The 12318-nt window shown below is 39.9% G+C and overlaps 1 pseudogene; it reads left to right on the forward strand.

The window, feature by feature from the left end:
- The first annotated feature begins 689 nt into the window (after window positions 1-689).
- LOC136426815 (17-beta-hydroxysteroid dehydrogenase type 6-like) lies at window positions 690-6181 on the forward strand (annotated as a pseudogene).
- The last annotated feature ends 6137 nt before the right edge of the window (window positions 6182-12318 follow it).

Genomic DNA, 12318 nt, shown 5'->3' on the forward strand with positions numbered 1-12318 from the left:
AGCTGTCATTTGTATACTTATATATATACAAAATTTAAAGGCAGCACTTTTTCGTCTAATTAAGGAACAATTCCTGAACGATGGGTTTTTAACATAGAATGATAAATTTAAAAAAAAAACATGTAAGGAGACGCCAGGCTCACCTGACCCGGAAGTGAATCCTGTAAAGTTGTGACCTTACAGAATAAGTGACCTGCGTCCTTGTCCGCAGTTGACCTGCTTTATGAAGCAGCAAAGGACTTAATCGACCGGTACCTAATAAACTCTCAGTGTCTACGCCCATATCGCTGTCTGTCACGTTTGCAGTATCACGTCTTCATAGATAGCGGTTCCGTTGCCGCCGGCAACTCAGTTAAGGTAAGGATATACATAGTGTAGATGTAAATAAACCTTAAAGTACAATATGGACATGGAGATCAAAACGACCTGTCCGAAATGTCAGCCAAGGTCACACTGACAAAAACAGCAGATAACAACCTTGGCAACAGTGACGGCTTGGAAACTTCGTCACATCGAACTCGGCACGGTACTTACTAATGTCTACTAGATGAGATCTAGAGTTCAAATGTTTAGAAGTGGTAATCAATGTCGAAATCAAAACAAAAATATGACCTTATAAGATGTACGGATCCATAATTACTGTATTCAGGGAGGCGCCATATTTAATTACCCCCGACCTCGCTCTCAGGGAACATGGAGGTGCTGATGTTACTTGAAATCATTGCTGTCCTGTTGGTGACGTATTTGGTGGTTACTTGGTGGTTGGAGAGAGGACGCCTATCACAGGTGAGTGGATAAGATCTCGTCTCTAATATATAACGTCCGTGATGTTGTTTATTAAATTTTTGCACCATATGGTTTCTTGGGTGACCTTTTGTGTGACGACATTTTCCTACCCTCGATACAAACACTCAGGCATACGTTGTATTAACAACTAGAGTTCCACGACCTCATACCTTCGCCAAATGATTTTAACCTTTATGACTGACGTATCAGGAGTGATTGTCATCAATCATAAATCATACCAGTTGATATTCTTCACCCCCCAAAAAAGTATGAGCTTAACAAAGAAGGTTATGCTAACAAAGTAACATTTATAAATTTGAGTCAACAATGTTTACATTCACATAACTTCCAAATGACACAAGTATGAAATTGCCATCATTTACCTGTATGGAAGAATAGTAGTTTCTCATTAATTATGCAAATTAGGCATACATTTGCATATTTTTTACGTATTAAATTCTTCAGTAACAAATGTCACATATGTCAATAGTCATATCATGGAACACAGTGGGTTTTTAAAATTGTCTCATTAATTATGCAATTAGAATCTGATTTGCATAATTATCGTCCAATCATACAAAGCATCATGTAAGCTATCTACATACCAAAAATCATTACCATCCATCAAGCCCATCTTGAGTTATAGTGATTTCTCATTAATTATGCAAATGAGGTCTTCATTTGCATAGTTGATATCTATCAATATTTCTCTCTTCTTCAGTTACATATGTCACATGTTTGAGAGTCCTATCGTGGAATTTGGCAGATGTATAAACTTTCCTCATTAATTATGCAAATTACATACTGATTTGCATAATAAGTATCTAATCATGTACATCATCACTCAAGCTATCTACTTACCAAAAATCATAACCATCCATCGAGCCCTTCTTGAGTTATTCCCTTTCAAAGTCTGAACCAAAACCTGATCCTGCAGTTCCAAAAAAGCCGCTAGGGGGCCAAAACCTATACCACTTACTCTCTGTCCAAAGAGCTATCTACCACTCAAAAATCAGTTCCATAGCTTGTCCAGAACACGAGATATCGAAACAGGAAGTTCCGCTGCAGTACCGTAACAAGCCACTAGGGGGCTCAAAATCTAATCATTTCCTAGTCTCATCAAGACCTACCCACCTACCAAATATCAAGACAATCCATCCAAGCCTTCTCGAGTTATGCTGTACGTTACAAACACACAAACACACACACAAACGCTACCCTCTGCATAACCTTCTCAGCGAAGGTAAATATATATATGTATATACAATCATTTTTTTCATACCTTGTTAACCGACAGCGATAAGTTAAGATGTTATGCAAAATGTGAAAGCATGTACAATATAGAGAGATATCGTGATCTTTCAGATTTTGATATACAATTATCTTTCAATTAGAATCAGTGCTCATCCTTCTGAAATAGAAAAAGAGGCCGCGGGTATAGAAAATTACCTATGTACGAAAGAATTTGTAAGTATTGCATTACAAATGCCGTGAACGACAAAATACACTTTATATCAAACTGTTCATTTCATGCTAATGCACGAAATGAGTTGTCTATTCATAGCACAAAAATCTAATCCAAATTTCGCTAAGCTTTTAGACAAAGAACATACTATTCTTCTTTTAACTACCAAAACCCCACCAATTATAGAAAAGGTGGGACATTACGTCTTCCATTGCTTACAAAAGAGAAGTCAAACCCTTCACTAGTTACAGACGTTTGTATAATCTAGTTTAGCCGCTTCTATACCTATTTTATAGTAGTAGTCCACTGTTTTCTGCTACCTATTTTGTACCCTGTCCTTTTATGTATGTTATTTGCAATTAGCCTTCGGGCAGGAATTTGCAACAAACCTATTATTAATATTCAAAGAGTTAAATGTAGTTCATCCTTGTCTTTGATATAGTAGGCAACCGTTTGACTGTTTTTGGAGATTTTTAATTATATATTCCGTGTAAAACATGCTATATGCCCTTAAAATATGTTTCAGTGGGAGACGGTGTAGCTTAAGTACTTTATGCCTGGGTGAAGCGTCCAGCAAAACTTCTATAGAGCACAACGTGTTTTTCGTCCCTGTAGCTAACAGACAAGACCGTCCTGATCACGGGGTGTGACACCGGCTTCGGGAACCTCCTGGCCAGGCGGCTCGACCAGCTCGGCCTGCGGGTGTTCGCGGGCTGTCTGACCGAGGCCGGTGTGGCAGAGTTACGGCAGTCCTGCTCCGAACGGCTGCAGCCGATCCAGATGGACGTCACCAGGTCAGACAGCGTACAGGCTGCGTTCAGAGTGGTAAAGGAAGCTGTGGGGACTAAAGGTAGGAACGTTTGAGCAAGATTATGATAGCAAGTATTTCTTTAGTCTGTATAACGCAAACTCCAGCTGTCCGGGGGTTTCTATCCCCTCCCCGCGGCTATGCGGTTACAGGACGACAAGTTGTTACAGGAGCTTGATTGAGTTCAGGCTAGTATTTCTTCGGTAGACACCACTGAAACAATATTTTTCTGATGCTTGTGCGTTTTATGTCCTTTCTAGGTTTGTGGGGGCTGGTCAACAATGCGGGTATTCTCGGTGTTGCGGGAGGAACCATGGAGTGGGCAACCCGGGAAGATTATCAGGTTAGTTAAAGAGCTCTTCTCTACTTTTCTACAACAAGCTATCAGCCACCCGAATATCAAGACCATAGCACGTCCAGGTCAAAAGATTTAAAAAAACGGAAGTTCTGCTGTAGTACCAAGGTCATATACCAGGGGGCCCAAAATCAACGTTAACATTGACTTTCGGCTTCATAACACCTGCCCACATACCAAATATCATCGTAATCCATCAAGAGGTTCTTGAGTTATGCTGACTATAGTAGTGCAGAAACACAAACACACATACACACAGAAACACACACAGACAGACAGACACACCCAAAACTATATGTCCACTTTTCATGGAAATAATAAACGTCTGTTGCTCATAAAAGACAGAAGCACATGTTGTGCAGTTGTTAATTTTTTTTTTCCCATGTGCCTTTCGCATTAATTATCAGGCCGTTTTGAACGTGAATCTGCTGGGGATGATTGACGTCGTTTCTTCCCCTTCTCAAGAAGTCACGTGGTCGGATCGTCAACGTCAACGTCGCAAGTTATGTCGGGAGAGTGGCCATGCCATATTTTGGACCTTACTCTGTGTCTAAATTTGGCGTGGAGGCATTTTCTGATTCTCTGAGGTAAAACAGCCTTTTACACATTTTCTTAGCCCTCAGCCCCTCACAGTTTCAAACCAATCTTAATAACTTATAATTTGAATGTGTCAATAAAAGTTTGAAAGAGAGATCGAAAGCTTCTTTGAAAATGAAACTTTGTTGCATTTAAAAAAAAAAAGAATATTTTTTTGCTCCTCTTCAGCAACAACAGACAGCGCGAGCATCGCGACAACAGGCAGCGCGAGCATCGCGACAACAGACAGCGCGAGCATCGCGACAACAGGCAGCGCGAGCATCACGACAACAGGCAGTGCAGCGCGACAACGAGCCGTGCATCGACTGGGTTCAAACGATTAATCATGCTGAAAGTTCGGAAAACAGTTTGATAATCTACTATAATTGTCAACCCTCACGTATTCTTTTACATTTTAACTTTAGATGCACTCGTATCTAATACTCTAATTAGAACTTTTTTTCCTAGCAGATAGCGTAAGAAGAGACTGCACTGTGACGAGGAGAAACGAACCATAAAACTGTCACACCCAGGACCATTTCATATGGGAACTACAAAGAAATAAAACGTCTTACAAAATACAAGGGAACGCGTGTTTAAGCGAAAAGTTATATCAGTTAGTTATATGAGAGTAGAGTTATCTAGTTGTCTAGAATTTTGTAGAGCCTTGTTTCGAGGTTGCCGGCAAATTGAAATCCAGGCGCGCAAAAAGCTGTTTTTATTGTTTCTGTACCTACGTTCCGGGAAGAACGTAGGATTGTTCGTATAACCAAGGAGGTTAAAATCAACCTCCTTGGAATAACCTATTCTCCAAGTAGAGGTTTCGATCGAGTGGGGTAGGAGTAGGAGTGTTCAAGGGAGAGAAACATTAAAAAAAGGAAGGAAGGTGAATAAGGCCACTTTATCAATGACCTACAAACTTGGCTTAATAAATATATTTCATCCTCATGCGAAAAGATAAGATTTGAGTGTTTCCAAAGACGAAGACCTTCATAACAAAAACCTTCACAAAAAGGTTCATGTACAGTAGTACTCTTCAAGCTGAGGAGGGGTTTCGACTGGTTTTTGACGTGTTTTTAGGCCTTTTTGTCGGACTTTCTAGGTGAGTAAAGGTCTGCACGACACATGTGTCGTGCAGACCTTTATTCACCTGTATTTGTATTTGGTGGGATGGTATTACTTTCCAAGCAGAGGTTGGTAAAGAAGATTGTTATTAAAAGCCCTGTTTTCTGTCAGCACTCTCTCAAGATATGGGATATGGAGGTCACAATTTTCTCTACAAACGTCTGCTTAGAGACTGGTAGGATGGAATATTCTCCAAGCAGCTCGTTGTCACGCTGCCTGTTGTCACGATGCTCGCGCTGCCGCTGTTGTCGCGATGCTCGCGCTGCCGCTGTTGTCGCGATGCTTGCGCTGCCGCTGTTGTCGCGATGCTCGCGCTGCCGCTGTTGTCGCGATGCTCGCGCTGCCTGTTGTCGTGATGCTCGCGCTGCCTACCAATGTCGCGATGCTCGCGCTGCCTGTTCGCTACTCACACACCGATTGTACCATTGGTCTTTCGTACGTACGTCCGGATGTGTGACGTCATGAATAGGTCAAATGTGCCCGGAAGTCGATACCTACCACCGGCCCGTCTCAACGTGTGTTGATGCGTCCTAAATTAATTGCTGCAAACAAAATAGTTTATTACTGAGCTGATTTTAGAGGAGCACTGAAAATGTTTCCCTTCTATGGGCATCTCATTTGTTTGACGCCGTTAAAAAAAATCCAACCATGCCTTGTTGTCAAACCATCCCTGTATTCAAATTAGTTCTGTATAGTAAACTTGGTAAAGATATCATCGCTCGACGTACAGACAATCTTATGTTGCAAGTGGAATTATAGCTAATCAGATTCTCGACAAGAAAATACATCAGAATGTTTCATTTTTTCCTTTACAGCAAAGGACGCCTTAGCAGCAAAATTTCACTCCAGGCAAGACCCAGTTGCCGTTGTGGATGCGATGGAGCATGCGCTGTGCGCAACCCAGCCTCGGAGCCGTTACAGGGTTGGTTGGGACGCGCGTTTCATGTTTATTTCATGGCTGCCCACCGACCTGGGTGATCTGGCCTCACAGATGATGATACACAAAATGATGCCTACACCGGTTTGCTGTAAGAATTAAATAAATCAGTAACTTTGCCCATTTTACGAAAGGTCTTTTCTTCTTGAATACAGTTAAAACAACATGATAGAGCTTTGAAATTAGTTCTCATCCTATAAACGTATATCATATGTATCATATAAGGGTCAACAGAGAGACCATGATACGTGCAAATAGAAAACATTCAGACGTTTCACATATAAAGTCCAGTAGGATCGATGGGTCATTGCACTAGCTGGCACAAGTTGGATTTTATAGACTTTGCTCGTAAGGCGTCGCTAAAAATATATTTCAGTACATTTTGTCGTATCGAAAGGGTCGACCTTGCAGTTGATAACGATAACTTTTATTTGCAAATCCATGCATCTAACTAATATTTCTACATACAACATTACTGGGAGGTATATAGAACTTATAAGTGTTTCAGGTAGTTAGAGTTATGATAATGGTAAAAGCATGTCGGTGTCTGAGAAATGTTAACCTTATGTTTTGTCAGTAACGTTTTCGTTGTCAATTATCTATACGCAAGAAAAAACCTTCGTGTCATTAAAGAAGGTGATATGTGCATTTCTAAGTCCAACAAGAATAGAAATGTATACTAATTAAGCATTAACTTTAAGGCAAATACAAATGTAGTCGGGTTCCTTCTCTCCATAGAAAATTCATGTTTAATCCAAGGTATAAGGGGATAGGGTGAGTTATTGATCAATAAAGTCTATGTTTAATGTTAAGGATCATAATTGTCATATTTTCACCTACTTTTCCTTGTCTCCTTACAATACAAACTTACTAACAAACAATCAATATAATACCACACCTGTACTACGTTTCAAAACGTTTGCTTGTAGCAATAAAGTCTTGTGTCAAGCCCAAAATTATACCATTGAAATCAGACGAAACAAAGGATGAACCTCTTAATGAAAAAAAATGAGGGCTTGATTAGCCAAAGTGTCAAGAGCAAGTATCGGGGCTAATAGGTTCTGAAGATTGCCGAGGAGGTTTGTCTCCTTTGGTGAGGATATCTAAGCAGTCCAGGTCAACAGCCACCTACAGTTGTATGATTTGGCTTTGACAAAATACATGTATTTGCTATGATGTCAGTCCAAGTCTTAGTACACTGCGTGTTCCATGATCGTTGTCTACCATGGGGTTACTGAATATTACGGAACTATACATTAATTTTAGGCCTATTAACCTCAGTTACCCTTGATGAGCAAGTCATGATCAGATAAATTTGCACTGAAATCTCATACCTCATTACCTAAAATATTATGTCGTTCAAGACTTGACATTGGTGATCGGACACATGTATACACTTGCACTGAAGTAAATTTATGCACGAAATACAAATGACAGCCGAACAAACCACGAATCAGTTTACCTATATTCTTTCCTTCAAAACAATTCAGCCTCTTTTAAAGTATGATTATTACCTTCGCCTAGAAGGTTATGTTTTGAGTAGCGTTTGTATGTATGTACTATGTATGTGTTTATGTGTGTATGTAAGAAACCAGCATTATCAAGTAGGCTTGGATGGATTGTCTTCATATTTGTTATGTTGATAGGTCTTGATAATACCTAGAAATAGTTAGACTTTTGATCCCCTAGCGGATCATTTTGTTGATTATAATGTCAAATTGTCAACAACATTGTACCCCAAGAAGGTCCAATTTCTCTGAATTTTGTGCGATAGAAGTAACCTCTGAATACGAGTTGCATGTTTTATTACATCTCCGTTTCTATTTTGCAAACTAGTTGCGTGTGCATTGAAAATAATGAAATCATTCTGATATGAACAAAATATGTAGGAACTACAGGTACCTGTAATTAATCATGCATTATGCCATCCACTAGAAGATGCCACACCATGTTGATCCATGTAGTTGTGGTATCGCTAAATGTACCGTTACATGATTGAGTAGTCCTGCACTCGAGAGTGGCAGTGTCTATTTATTTGTAACGTTAGTTAACATAAATTTGCGCGGTATTTAAATTCGCCATTTTTATAAACGCCGTATTTTAGGGATATGTGCTAGATGCGAAATCAGTTGTGACGCCAGCAATGCAAACCGGATAGACTAACGTATTTAGAACACTGGCTGTAAAGCTTCTATAACCATGCATTAGAAGTTGGCGACGTCAAAAACTCTCCATCCCTTATTGACAGAGTCTGAGGGCGTCGTGAGAGAATCACATTACATAGTTGTTTGTTGGTTTATAAGACAAATGTCACACCCGCTTCCTGCTAAACACAAGTATTTACAAGGCAACTTATCACAGTCTCTTTTGCTAACCTGCAACTGGAATTTGAGTGTGATCAATCATCAAAACTCCTCTTTGTTGCTACAACCTACGGCACGTGTATTTTCCGCCGCCATACTATTACCCACAATCCTGTTGTCAAGCAGACGACAAAGGTTTGTGAGGAACACTTTTTTGTCTAAATGTTGCGCGTGATAGTGGGCTGAGGGCGATTTTTCCTCAAAGTTTGCTCCTAACACAACAAGGAACACATGGACATAGAAGTATTACCATTGTTACGGCATCCAGCTAACTTTTCATGAATAATGTGCACGTTGCCATGACGGTGGATGTCGACTTTGAGTGACGCTCTACCGAATCAACAAACGGGTTGTTACTGAAGGCCTGATGTGTGTGGTACGGCCGTTTTGTCGTGTATTTATTTTTCTTTGGTCACGTTTATATGACCTTGGCACCCTCTTCAAGTCAAGATGGGCACAACAACTACTGTATAAAAGCTAATTAGCGGCATATATTAGTGACGAATCTTCTCTCCCGGAATAATGTTCGCACCTGTCCAAGTACACTATCATTCTGCGTGCGGCGGACGGTAGTTTCAAGTTGAAATATTTTCGTATCTGCACGACTAGAGAGAAAATCTAACATATATAGCATTAGTGCAAAGGTAATACATGATACTGACAGAATAACAGAAAAAATAATGGTTTATTGTTCTGCCAGATTGATTTCAATCAACTATTATAGGAAAAATGGCGATTTTATGTTAACCAACGTTATATGTACACTCACTTTTGCCATAGTGATATCTGATATGACGTAGGCATGAATTATTTATGGATCACCAAGGACATTATGATGTCCTTGCTCCTTTTTAAATTGTGAGGTCAACCAACAGTTGCTCTCCTCAGGCATTGTCAGTTCGAAAATAGCGGTACACGATATTTGGTGACTGTCGAACAGGGAAGCCATTTTCGGAGAAGACACCTGCCGTAGACCACAGCCGATATGTGTCGCCTGTTGCTGGCGGCGCTGTTGAGTACGGGATTTGTGTTGTGGAGTCTGGCTTCTGTTAGCGGCTGTAAGTCATCACTTTTTTCTATGAACGTTACGCCTGAAGTACAATTGTTTAGTATATTTCACCCGAGGAATGGTGTCAACTACTGTCGTTTTCCAATGCGGGGGGGGGGGTGGATGGGGGGGGATGGGGGGGCAGGGCATATACAAGCAATCAACATGATAAATTCTACGCGGATACATGTTGTCATGGAATATGTACTAACAGGTACAGGGTAGCGTACATATCGTCAGATCTCCTATTCTCTTATACAGCTACGTGTATGTAGCCTGGGTGCCATCCTTAGATATTCCCATACTCCCCGTAATCAATAAGTTGACTAGACGCGGAAAATCAATAGAATGGCACCTTGGTTAAGCTTTATGTGTTATCTGTCATGATTTACCATTTCCAGTGTGATTTGTTATTTGTGCTTTGCACGCGTGTAGTAACTTGTAATGCATTCAGTTTTGGTATATTGTATTTGATATGCTCGTTACTTGGGGTTTCCTGACGCGTATTATACTTATAAAGGACGCGTTGAGTCGGAATTTTGTGGTAAAGGTATGTTGATCCCGTGTGTGCTGAAATGTTCATGAAATATGCTAGACGATAAAGATGTCTCTCTCCATTATTGTTACAGTTTGATATTATTTGACACCAACTATCCTGATCCTATCGCATTTGTATGAAAATAAAGAGCAGGGCACGTCCTGGACCACCCAGCATAACATCTATTTTCGTTCATGTTTATTGTTTATTTTTTCTACTTTTTATTCAATGTCAGACCAGGATTGCAGGAAAAAAACTAGTAAAATAGACAAAGCAACACAATGATCCCGCTTTAATTTTCCCCCGTAAAGTTTAGCTATCGAAGTGAAAGCCGTTGTCTATTTTTCAGTTACAGTGTATTTGTTTCCTTTATACAAAAGAATTGTGACGCAGTCTCATGGGAGGCCATTATCTTTCCCTCGAAAACGAGACTAATTTGACACTACCTGTACTAGCAATATTCGTATAGCCCCATCACACTAGATGGCACTCCCGATGCGACCTAAGCTGGATTTGTCTATCTTGATTTTATCATCGAAATATCATGCAAAATGATAAAGTATAACTAGAAAACAACAAAACACACAAAGCGTACAAATATTCGTTTTCATCTCAGAAAAATCTTTGAGTGCTCTGCTCAATTTTAGGTCACAGAGAACGCGCGTCCTATAGTGGATTTAGTTTATTTCAACGTTTCAACGGGTCTGGTGGACAGATCTTATTGACTTCATGCACGTATTCGTTCGACAGAATTTGCTCGACAGAATTTGATACATTCCATCCATCTATTTCTAGATAAATGCAACTTCATTCTCAAAGGAGACAACCCTTACTGTGTACAAATAGGTTAACATATCAAAGCATGTTTAGACCTTTAAAATAGAACTAGTAGTATTGGTGATACTTCAAACTCGACATGTTGAATAATCTCTATACTTGTATACTTACTAGTTTAGATTCGTATCCACTTGTTTGTTTCTATGTATAGTCGTAGACCTTGTGAAAGTCGGTGTACTTTTGTTGTGTAAATAAGATTGTTGTTATCATTTTTTTCCCAAATGGTGCCATGAATAATCTGTTTCAATGATGTCATAATGGGCGCGCCCACTGGTGACGTATGTACGGCACAATGCTTGGCTACCCAAACATTAGTGTAATCGATCTTTCATGACAATACTAATTTTCTTAAAAGCTAAAACCACACTCGTTAAATTTGTTTTCGAACGTTGTGGCGAAAATGTTGCGCGCTTTATTAGCGTACATTACACCCTACAGGTGGAATCAAAGTCATGGTTTGACGTTTTTTCAATGTACTTTCAGTACTGACCGAAGACGCCTTCCTCGGCGGTTACTCCAGAGTGGAGTCTTACACCTGCGAAGCACATGACGTCATTGGCACGGTTAATAACACCACACCAGGAGCATGCGCAATGGCGTGCACATCCCACGGAAACTGCGAGGCCTTCGTTTACATCCGGGCACTGGGGAGCTGTAGCCTCCTTCCTATGTGTGTGCTGCACCAGAATGACGACCACGTCGCGTATTTGAAAATGCGTAAGAGCGTTTACATTCAATTCCATATTGATGAAACAAACCAGACTAGTTTGACTCCCAACCAAAACAGTACATGTATCGCCTGCTACAAGTTGTGCACCGATCTTACATCAGCCTAATATTTCCTCGTTTTGTTTGTCACATCCGAAAGCAGAAAATGAAAATGTCAGTTTCATCAAGGAGGTTAACCTCCTTGGTTTCATTCACATCAGTGGCTCTGTATGCCCGATTAACATGAAAACAGGTTAGGAATTGGGTTAAACAAAGGAAGAATATGACACATTGCAGAAATATAGCCTTTTTTACGCAAGTATTTATAAAAAATGTTCACCGATAAACGTTCTTCAAACAACAAACACGTTTGTGAATATTAGTCATCCAGGAAATTGAAGAATAAAATTTTGATTAAATCCATACCACTGGATCACAATATGAAAATATCAGACATTTCAGGTGCCATCTTTCTTCATCGATTCAAAATAGATATATTGTTTAATGTTTAATAAATAGATGGTAATAGGGTTTAAAAAACGCACAAAAAAACATAGCTTAGGTCAATTTGGGATGGACGTCCATACATTTTTTGTAACGCCCAAGTAAGGCCCCATTTCACTAGACGGCAATGGCGCTGCGACCTTGTCCTCAATGCGACCTGTTAATTTGATTCGTGTAATCTATCATGCAAAATGTAAACGCATGACTGAAAAAAAAACACCACCAGAAGCGTAAAACATTTTTTCTTGAGCGTTATTTCATACGTTGA

The sequence above is a fragment of the Branchiostoma lanceolatum genome, chromosome 2 (genome assembly GCF_035083965.1).
Source record: "Branchiostoma lanceolatum isolate klBraLanc5 chromosome 2, klBraLanc5.hap2, whole genome shotgun sequence".
NCBI lineage: Eukaryota > Metazoa > Chordata > Leptocardii > Amphioxiformes > Branchiostomatidae > Branchiostoma > Branchiostoma lanceolatum.